The 11,408-nt window shown below is 35.9% G+C and overlaps 1 pseudogene; it reads right to left on the bottom strand.

Moving 5' to 3' along the window:
- Nucleotides 1–6,279: 6,279 nt before the first annotated feature.
- LOC113311163 lies at nt 6,280–11,075 on the bottom strand (annotated as a pseudogene).
- Nucleotides 11,076–11,408: the final 333 nt, after the last annotated feature.

Here is an 11,408-nt window from a genome sequence, read left to right as displayed (position 1 = left end):
TGGTTAATTGAAAATTTCTTTAGTAAAAAAACAAAACAAAAAAATAAATAATTCAAATACGAGATGATGGAGAAAGCTGAAAACAAATATTTGCTGCTTTGAATAAGAGATAAGTGAAAATTGGAGAAAGGGTTCTTCACTAATCACACATCATAGGATTACTTTCAAATGGTCTTTTTAATAAATTATTGTCATGTTGTGTATAGTGGTGGCGGAAAGAAGAAAATTAATGTTGAAAAGGTCAAGCTAATATTTGATTCCAAGATTATAAACTTTTATTTGAAGATCACCAGATACATTTTTTGCGACTCTTACACGTAAGCATCATATAGAAAAAGTTTCAATACAACGGTTTGTTTACAATATATTTATCATCGAACACAATTCTATCAGCAGTAAGAACATGGCCGATTATAGTGAGTGTACCTAAATCGATTAAGTACCATTTTTGGTTGATATCTAGTTACTGCTTGAGAACATCTCACTGTTTGCAACACCAAGAAAATCAAATCAAATATGTTGTTCTCTTTCTGTAAAGAGGCAAGTCAACTAAGTAGTTAATGGGGTTTGTTTTCCTCTTCTGTCAGTGTTGTTTTGAGCTGTTAATGATTCGATAAACTTCCATGAGAATTAAATATAAGGGAGTTATTGTGGAGATTTGAAACCCCGGTGAATTAGATGTAACACACTATGGAGTGCAAAATATGGAGAAGGCGGTTTTTGGAGCGATTCGATATTAGTATTTATTAGATGCACCATGGATGGTGACAAAAGCATTCTGCCACCTTTAGATCACGTTAACTTGTAATCTAATCAGTCTTTGTTTTTTCATTTTCTTTATTGAAAGTCTAATGACTAGAGCTGGCAAACAAGCTGAAACCCGCGGGTTTACCAGGACTGGACCGTAAAAACACGTACCCGGTTTGGCTGGTTGTCTAAACAAGTCGGGTTAGGGTTGGAGAAATGTCGGCTTGTTGAAAAACGGGTTAACCCGGCCCGTCCCGTAAACCTGCGGGTTCAACCCATATACCCATGTGAATGATATATATTCGATGTTACCCATTTTATAACCCTAAAAATCTAAAAAATTTGGCAGTCTTCTTTTTTCTTAACTCACAGGAGGCAGCCATCATCTCATTCTCATGACCACCAAAATCACCAGTTATTTCTTCTTCTTCTTCTTCTTCTTCTTCTTCTTCTTCTAATCTTCTTCTTCTCCAATCCATACAGAGAGTTAGGGTTTTAATTTCATTACACTGCTAAGTGAAATCAAGCAGTGAAGGCGATTTTGGTTGAGTCTAATGAAATCGAGATGAACTGAAGAAGGTGGATAAATCATAGGAAATGAAGTTCTGTGATAAAATCGGAGGTGGGTTTATATGAGGGGTTTGAACTGTTTTGAATCAAGAATTTAGGCTTTGATCGATTCATGAAGAGATTAGGGTTTCTGAGAATTACAGCTGCTATTGTTGTTGTTGTTGTTAATAAAGTTAAGGTTTTTAATTTGGGGTTGAGACGGGACTGAAATTGCTCGAATTTGAAGATGGTACTAATTCAAAATATAAAACGGTCCTGGTAGTTGTGATTGAAGTGAAGATTCTGTTTTCTGTGGTTGAGCTGTGGAAAGGGTTTCGATGTACTCTCTGATTTGGTTGAACATGAGATGCTTGTAATGAACCTAAAATTATTAAGGTAAGCAATCTGAGCTGTTAATAATGGATGGAGACATGGGTTTGTAACTGGTTTGTAACTGTTGGTGGAAATCCGGTGGTGCTTTGAAGCCCTGTGACTTTGAATCATCCAAGAAGAAAATGGAGTTTCAAAAATTGAAGATGGGTTTTGATTTTTGTGTTGAATATAGATGGCAGTGACGGATTTAATAGCAGCAGCAAAGTTTGGTGAAGAAGATGGATGGGATTTTTAAAGCTCTCAACAGCAACAACTACAAACGACGAGACAACGAAGAATGGTTGTATGCAATATTACAATTGCTGTTGATATACTCCAGCTGAACAGATGGTGGCTGTTGTTTATAGTTCTTGAGAAGTGAATGATAGATGGTGAGTTAAACAGGGGAAGGCTGGTGTTGGTAGGATGATGGATTATCTACGGAATGAGCAGTTAAGAAGGAAGATGGTAGCTAGCACTCCACAGAAATCTGAGGTTGATGAGCTATTGATTGAACTTCAGCTATGTCAGTGATGATTTAAGTTTTTATGGTGACGAATTTAGGGCTTCTAAACGTGTTTTCAAGCTGTAAACCAGCTGAGATAGATGCAAATGTTGCCATCAGTTGGGTTACTGAATTGTGAGCAAAGTTATTGTTCCGAGCATTGAAACATTACAGATTCAATTGTTATATTGAATGGATTTGTGTTTGATTTTTGTGTTAAAATTTAATGGATCTATGTTTTGATTTTTGTGTTGATAGAAATTGAAGATAACCAAAGCTTAAACAGGACAGGAAATTAGCTAAATTAAGTTTTAATTTTAACATCAATTAAACAAGCCGGGTAATCCGTGAGCCCGCAAACTTTACCCGTTATGGGCACGGGTTAGAGAAATGACCACCCGTAAAGAATAACAACCCGCAAGCTTTGGCTAGCAAATTTTCTTAATATACATCTGCGGAGGGACTATCAAATAAGTAGAATGGATGGACGAATAATCAAATATGTCCCAAAGAATCTCAAGTTGAGACCATGTCTCAAATTGAACCGATCCTCCCAAATACCACCGAGCAAAAAGAATTATTAATATTAATTAAGTTATTTTGTATTTTTATATATAACCGGTTCCACTTAACCAAAATAAATATTTGGTTATATAAAACGGGACCCACCGGTTATAATTGTTCATACATTAAAGTGGTCTCCAAGTTAAGTTTACACGACGAATTGAGAAATCATGTTTGTCCGTCCATCTGTTCAAGAAAAATAAGCAAAATATACCCGTCCCATTGGAGTTGGTCAAAAACAACCTTTTTTGTTTTTCCCTTGAAATATAAAGGTTAAATAATGTTAATAAAAAGAGAGAATTAACAGGCTTGGAGCCAATAGGTTTACCGTACTGATTTATCAAAACATCTAATTGCAATCTATAAGGGCAGTTCCAATGGAAATAAACAAATTTGAAGTTTGTATATTTTGCTTCCACTATGGACTCAATCAACATGAAAAATGAGTGAACAAACTAACAAATTTGTTGGTATGTTCATGCGGTCAAACAAAAGACATGCAGTTGATCTTAGGCCGTGGAGACAAATAAAACCCATAAAAGTCGTCATATACATTAACGACTATTTACAGTCGTCATATATATAATTAAAACAATAACGACTCTTCCAAAGGGTCATCAGGGAATTGATTATGTTTATGACGACCCAAAACTGCCGTACATTTCCGCCATTAATGAATCTTCGACAATTTAGAGTCGTCACTGAAACAATCGAAAAATGAACGACTGTTTAGAGTCGTCACTGAAAATTTTCAATACCATGACGACTTTTCATACAGATCTGGGCAAAAAGAAAAAATCAGACACAAAATTGCAGACAAAAAATATGGAAAAAAAAGAATTAAATCAGATTATCACTAATTAATTAAGATTATCACTAATTAATTAAGATTATCACTAATTATTTAGGGACATTTTAGCCATTTAGAAAATATTTTTTAAGGGATGACCCAAATTAGGATTGGGTGACCTTTTTTGTCCTCTAGTGCAAGGTCCCCAATTAAAATGTTTGGCCCCCAATTATGCTAGGATATATATTCGTGCATATATGAAACCTAAACTACAGTATGTTAGTTGATCGGGAAGTACAAAACTGATACCTTACATAGAAGTAATTACACGCATTGTGCTCATACATAGGGCTCGTATAGCAAAACCAATGCAGTGCTACAGAAAAAATAAATAAAAATAAAATAAACTTAAAACTTACTGATTTGGATCGTATATAATAAACTCAAGAGGGATATTAGATCGTCCCCACATTGCTAATGCATACAAAAAATGAAAAAACAAATCACAAAATTGATTAAAAAGACCAAAATCAATAATTTTTTGGTGAAAAAGACTTGTACATCTTCATACCTTTTAAATGGACAAAAATTGAAAAGATACTATTACCCATACTAATTTTTTACTCGTCCATTTGAACCATGTTTTAAAATTTTTTGGACAAATGATACTAATTTTTTGATACTAATTTTTTACCCATTTTTCGAAAAAAATCTACATCATAAAGATTAACCAATACCAACAAGGGGAGAATTCAGATGTTATTTAGGAATTAATCAAAATATATAAACAGAAGTCCGCACACTATCAGTTAAATTTTTTATTAAAGGCTACAACTAAAACAATTTTTTACTATGGAAATGAAGAATGAACTGTGAATGTTATCTGAGAACACAAGGTTCTGGACGGTGTTCAGTTTTTACTTCTTTCCTTAATCAGGATGTGGCTTGGCTGAAGCTCGACCCGCATCAGAATATGGGACGATAAAAAGTGCCATGTCACCAATAATATAAACCCTTAGATATAAAACAAGTGATGGTCAATTTCATTTGTCAAATCCTTTTGTTCATGGATCCCGTCCTCTTATCTCACTTCCTCTCATTTTATTTCACTTAAATATTATATTTTAATTATATTCACTAATATTGTTTATATTAAAAAAATATATTAGTGGGATTCTAAAATATCAAACGGTTCATTTTGCTCAAATTTTTCATAAATGATGTTTGTGCAGCCACGCGGCTCAACATTTTTTTTTTTGATCTTTGCCATACGAAATGCCCTAACTGCTTTCCAATGATTAATGAGGCCGATAAAGGTTGTTACCCTGACTGAACCAGTTATCCAGAGCTCCCCAGTGGAAAAATGCTGGCTTTAACTTCACTTATAAAGGCACCCACCGATCTAGGATTCTTATTAGCCATTTTTCTCCTGTTCCTCTCTGCAAAAATGATTAAAATCCAGATTTTTCTCCCTCTATTTTTGCCTCCTTTGAATTTCCACGCTTCGAATTGATCCGATATGGTACCTGGTTGGTCTCATCTCACATTGAATCGTCCTGCAAAATAATCCCAAACCTTTTGAATTGGAGAGTTAGTAAAATAATGTCATGGTAAATAATAGACGCACTATTTTTGTAGAATCTCACGCTTTGACTTGACTTTGATTAAGCGTTCGATCTTTATGGGCTTGGTTCCAACTTCGAAATGAGTCCCAAATTGGTGTTGTTGCTCTCCATATGAGACAAAATATTCCCGACAACTGGATTTCCGGATTTGGAAACTGGGATGATGGCATCCTCTTTCGATACTGGAATTTTCATGAATTCTTTTTTTTCTTTGATATTACATGTTATTATCGTCCTCCAACTACTGCATCATAAAATAGTGAGAATCCATCTTTTGGATAACCAAATGACTCCCCAATCGTCTCAAACTGTACTTTTCGATGCATCTCAACGGTGAGCTACTGAGCTTCGGCTTCTTACCCTCTTGTCCATCTTCTAAAGTTGTTGATGAAATCAAGTTACCCTTCTCATGTTGTTAATCCAAGTATTATGGTGCCCCATTTCCCATTCCTATTCCTCATTTGTAGTGAAAAATTAAAAGTAGGAAAATCCCTAATGTAGGGAAATTCCTTCCGTTCCCTATTAGGTGGATCACATTTGATCCGCGAAATAGGGAAGGGAAATGAGACGGATACTCAGTTTCCGTCAAAATTTCTGCTTTACGGATACTCAATATCCGTAGCATTTTACATGGTAACTGAGTATACGTATTTGATTTTTTAAGTTTTATCCTAAAACTTTCCTTTTCACTTTTTTTTTTTTGTACCAAAACTTTTTTTTTATCTATTATATCCCTTTTTTTTACTTTGAAATATCTCTTTTTACCCATCCAAATATATTCCTAACAAAAAAAAAATGGGAAAAAAACGGAAACTGAGTTTCCGTATAGCACTATTTATACGGAAACTGATCACGTAGGAATTGGATAAAAAAGCACCATAGTAGTGCTTGGCCTTAGAGAAATGACCCGCCCGTTTCTTGCTACAGTAATATGTGCAGTTTGTATGCCATGTAGATGATTTTTATGTGAGTATGTGAAGACTTGAAAGTCTTACATGAGTTTTAAGCGGTAAATTAAGTAAGGATATAATGTATTTTACAAAGTTTAACAAAGTAATTATATATAGTTTAATACAATAGTGAAAAGTTCGTAGTATTCTCTGGTACAAAACTATTACTCAACCAATTTAAAAAAGACCTAAAGTTAAAGATTTATCAATAGGTAATGTTGCTCCAATACCCAACCAAAGAGCTATTGCGATCCCAATCAAAAAGAAAGTTGTAGCTACTGGACGACGAAACGGGTTTTGGAATTTATTAACATTCTCCAAAAAGGGTACTGTGAATAATCCCGCTGGTACTGAAACCATTAAAACAACCCCCAACAATTTATTTGGTACTGTGCGAAGTATTTGATATACGGGAAAGAAGTACCATTCGGATAATATTTCCAAAGGAGTAGCAAACGGATCTGCAGGTTCGCCAATCATTGACGGTTCTAGAACTGCTAAACCTACGTTACATGCAATAGTACCTAGAATTACTACTGGAAAAATATATAAAAGATCGTTAGGCCATGCGGGTTCTCCATAATAATTATGACCCATCCCTTTTGCCAATTTGGCTCTTAATACAAGATCATTCAAGTCAGGTTTTTTTGTTATTGGGATAGGTGAATTCGTATGGATCCATCCCCCGAAGGAACTAGACATGATAATTTTTCATCATCCGGCTCGAGCAAGAATCAAAGGAGTAAAATAGATCTATATAAAATCTATATGTCATCCATATCCACACATATATGACTCTATGTAAGAAAAGATTTATCAGATGCAATTTTCCGGAGTTGCAACTACCCATTGCAAAGAATTCAGTTCTTGCTTGTAAATGCCCAATATCCAAGTAGGCTTAAAAATTTGATCATGATCAAGTGCGTTTTGGGTCGTCCCATACCTTGCAATTTTTTCTCCCAAAAATATCTCGAGTCTTCTTACATACAAAGGATTTACTTGTTACTAATATAGTCTAGCCTCTGTTCTTCTTTAGATCCCTTGTTTCACTCCGATAGTATTATAGATCGAAATCGATGCAAAGGAAATGAATGCATTTCCATACTATTAAGTAAGTTCAATTGATACAACATAAGCTTGATCATACCACATCACTTATTCTACTGGATCTTACGGAGCCTGGTGATGCACGACATGATTCGTCTCTGATCATAGAAAAAATTATCCTCAAGCGAACCAGCCTATCTTTTGTATGGGGCGTACGCAGTGGTTGGAACAGAGACACATTTGGTTGTCAATTCCAATGTGGCGGATAAAATCATATATCTGCACGGGCCAATCAATAGTTCAAGTCACACACTCCCATCCATTTTCTCTTCGTAGAATCCACTTCAACTATTTATATCAAATAAATAATACAATATTGTAGAGTTGAAGGTAAATATCCAAAAAAATGTCTTATTTTTCGATAATCCATATTTCTAGCAATGAAATACTCCTCCTCCTCCCCAAACAGATATATAATTGATTACAAATATCTAGGATCTATCTTCTCTATAAAGGACCAGAAATGCCTTGCTTACGTATCATTGGGAAATGCATTAACATAAATACGGTAGTAAGCAGAGGTAATACAAAAGTGTGTAAACTATAAAAACGCGTTAAAGTAGATTGGCCAACACTAGCACTTCCTCGTAATAACTCGACCAAGGGTGATCCTATTACAGAAATAGCATCAGGTACGCCTGTCACGATTTTTACTGCCCAATAACCAATTTGGTCCCGAGGTAAGGAATAACCAGTTACACCAAAAGATGCGGTCAATACACCCAGAATAACACCCGTAACCCAAGTGAATTCGGGGGGTTTTTTTAAATCCACCGGTGAGATACACACGAAATACATGCAGGATCATCATTAAGACCATCATACTTGCTGACCATCGATGAACTGATCGGATTAACCAACCAAAGTTAACTTCAGTCATTATGTATTGAACCGAGGCAAAAGCCTCGGTAACGGTCGGACGATAGTAAAAATTCATAGCAAACCCCGTCGCTACTTGTACTAAAAAACAAGTAAGCGTAATCCCCCCTAGACAATAAAATATGTTGACATGAGGAGGAACATATTTACTAGTTATATCATCTGCAATCGCTTGAATCTCGAGACGCTCTTCGGACCAATCATATACTTTATTGAGATAGGTAAACCAAGGGGACTCCCCCTCATAGAACCGTATATGAGAATTTCATCTCGTACAGCTCAATCCCAAACAAACAAATACTAGCTGCAAGTGCAAGGGAAAGGGATATTGTATTGTAATAGAAATTTGTAAAACTCCTCTTTATCCCGGATTCCATCGTCTCTCTGAAGATACGAAGGACCAAAAAGCCCGAAGTTCTTCTTTGTGATGATAATGCCAAAAAATCAAGTTGGCTCATTCGTCTTTATGTTAATCGTCTTTATGTTAATCGTCTTTATTTTTTTGCTGTGTGTAATGTAGATTTTTTTGTTGATAGAAATTATCTTGTTGAGACCCTATGGATTTATTGAAACCTCAGATTCATACTAGAACCATGATGGTTCAATAAAGCTCCCAAGCTAAGTCCAAAGGCTCTCTGAGTAAGAACATGTGGATCATCACTTATTCAATGAATAGATGTAATGACTAAAAATTCTTTGGTTGATAATTATGCCCCATAAAAAAAAATTGAGTCCGGTCGCGAGGTCTAAATAGTAGGTATGAATCATAGTTCAAATTTTTCTTGGTCTATGGATTCCGTGCTCCAGATATTAGAATAAATATCCGACGGGGTAGAACCATCTCTGTCGAGATGACAGTCCTATTCTCTGTATTATCAATAGGATCAATTATAACAAGTCACACACTCATATTACGGAAATACCGAAACAAAGAAATTCCGCGGTCGAACTACCAGAATGCCCTATAAAAAAAATCCTAAGTAATTCATTTTCTATTGAAAAGCCAGGACTTCATGGTTCTTATGGACCTAATTCATTGAAATCCCGTCCAGTAAAACAGAAGAATTATAAATCTCTAAAATAATACATAGGAATACCGCAAATAAAGCCATTGCGACACCCATCAAAGGGGTAGTTCCCCATCCAGGAGCTACTTTACCATATTCCGAATTCAACGGTTTCAATAAAGCTCCTACATTTGTTCGTCTTGGACCAGATCTAGAACTACCCTCAACGGTTTGTGTAGCCATAAATACTCTTGCATTGGTTGAGATCTGTTAACTTTGTATACCATTCCGTTGTAAATAAATGATCTTATCATAGATCCATTGTGGTCTTGAAATTATATAATAATGGAAACAGCAACCCTAGTCCCCATTTTTATATCTGGTTCACTTGTAAGTTTTACCGGGTACGCCTTATATACCGCTTTTGGGCAGCCCTCTCAACAACTAAGAGATCCATTCGAGGAACATGGGGACTAGTTGAAATAATGTAATGAGCCTCCCTATAGGGAGGCTCATTACATTACTTCAGTTGAGATAATGAAAAATTATTTCTTAGTCGGAACCTTCGGTGGTTCTCGAAAAAAGATAGCGAAAAAAATAATCCCTAGAGTCGAGACTAAGAGGAATGTATAAACCAATGCTTCCATAGATTCGATCGTGGTTTACAATTTTAGCTTCCACACCTGTTCATTTGGGATCAGCTCCCAGATAAGATAAAAAAAGGACAAGAATCAAAGAAAAAACGGTGATTCAAATCAAGATTTCTCCAGTACCTTATGTTATGTTAAATCACAAAAAGAAAAGAAAATAGAGTCGAAAGAAACCATAGTAATGTTGTCTCAGACTACCTGTCTCTTTGTAGTTGGATCTCCAAGTTTTTGGAATGCTCCAAATTCTACTTGAATCCAAATCTGGGTCAATACCAGCAAAAACATCTCTGAACAAAGTTCTAGCACCATGCCAAATGTGTCCGAAAAAGAAGAGAAAAGCAAATGAGGCATGCCCAAAAGTGAACCAACCCCTTGGACTGCTACAAAAAACACCGTCGGATTTCAAAGTAGCACGATCTAATTCAAAAATCTCTCCCAATTGATCACGTCTAGCATATTTTTTCACGGTAGCAGGATCACTATAACTGACTCCATTCAGTTCACCGCCATAGAACTCAACAGTTACACCTACCTGTTCGACACTATACTTGGATTCTGCCCTTCTAAAAGGAACATCGGCTCTCACAATTCCATCTCCGTCTAACAAAACTACTGGAAATGTTTCAAAAAAAGTAGGCATGCGACATACAAAAAGCTCATGGCCTTCTTTATCTCTAAAGATAGGATGTCCTAACCACCCAACGGTTATTCCATCCCCGCTGTCCATTGAACCCGCTCGGAATAATCCCCCTTTGGCTGTATTATTACCAATGTAATCATAAAAAGCCAATTTTTCGGGAATTTTAGACCAAGCTTCTGATACACTCTGATTTTCGGCTAGCCCGGCGCTAACCCTGCGATATATTTCTTGCTGGAAATATCCTTGGTCCCATTGATAACGAGTAGGACCAAATAATTCGATCGGGGTTGTTGCTGAACCATACCACATAGTTCCAGCAACAACGAAAGCTGCAAAAAAGACAGCAACGATACTACTGGAAAGGACAGTTTCAATATTACCCATACGTAATCCTTTGTATAGACGTTGAGGCGGGCGGACACTAAGATGGAAGAGGCCCGCTAATATGCCTAAGGTATCTGCTGCAATATGATGAGAGGCTATTCCTCCCGGAACAAAAGGATCAAAACCTTCTACACCCCACGCGGGATTTACAGATTGTACTTTTCCAGTCAGTCCATAAGGATCAAAACCTTCTACACCCCACGCGGGATTTACAGATTGTACTTTTCCAGTCAGTCCATAAGGATCGGACACCCATATTCCAGGACCATACAAGCCTGTTACATGAAATGCGCCAAACCATGCCATTATAGTTTGCAGATAACAAGAAAATTTGAACATATATATATATATGTATTATACTCTCTCGGTCTCACTATTAAGTGACCTTATAACTATTTATAAAGTAGGTCACTTAATAGTGGGACCGAGAAAACATGTATTTTAACATATAAGTTTTTACTACAGTATAATTTTTTTTGACCAACAAGAAAAAGATTCAAAGGTGAGAGATGATAGAGAAAGCTGAAAACGAAACCTTGTTGCTTTAAATTAGAGATACGTCCAAATTTGTAAGAAGTTTTCTAGGATATATCACATGTTAGATGATAGATAACTTTCAAACAGCTTTCATATTCAATT

Source organism: Papaver somniferum, chromosome 9, assembly GCF_003573695.1.
Source record: "Papaver somniferum cultivar HN1 chromosome 9, ASM357369v1, whole genome shotgun sequence".
Lineage (NCBI taxonomy): Eukaryota > Viridiplantae > Streptophyta > Magnoliopsida > Ranunculales > Papaveraceae > Papaver > Papaver somniferum.
Note: the sequence above shows the minus strand (reverse complement) of the source record. Positions and strands in the feature narration are given on the sequence as shown.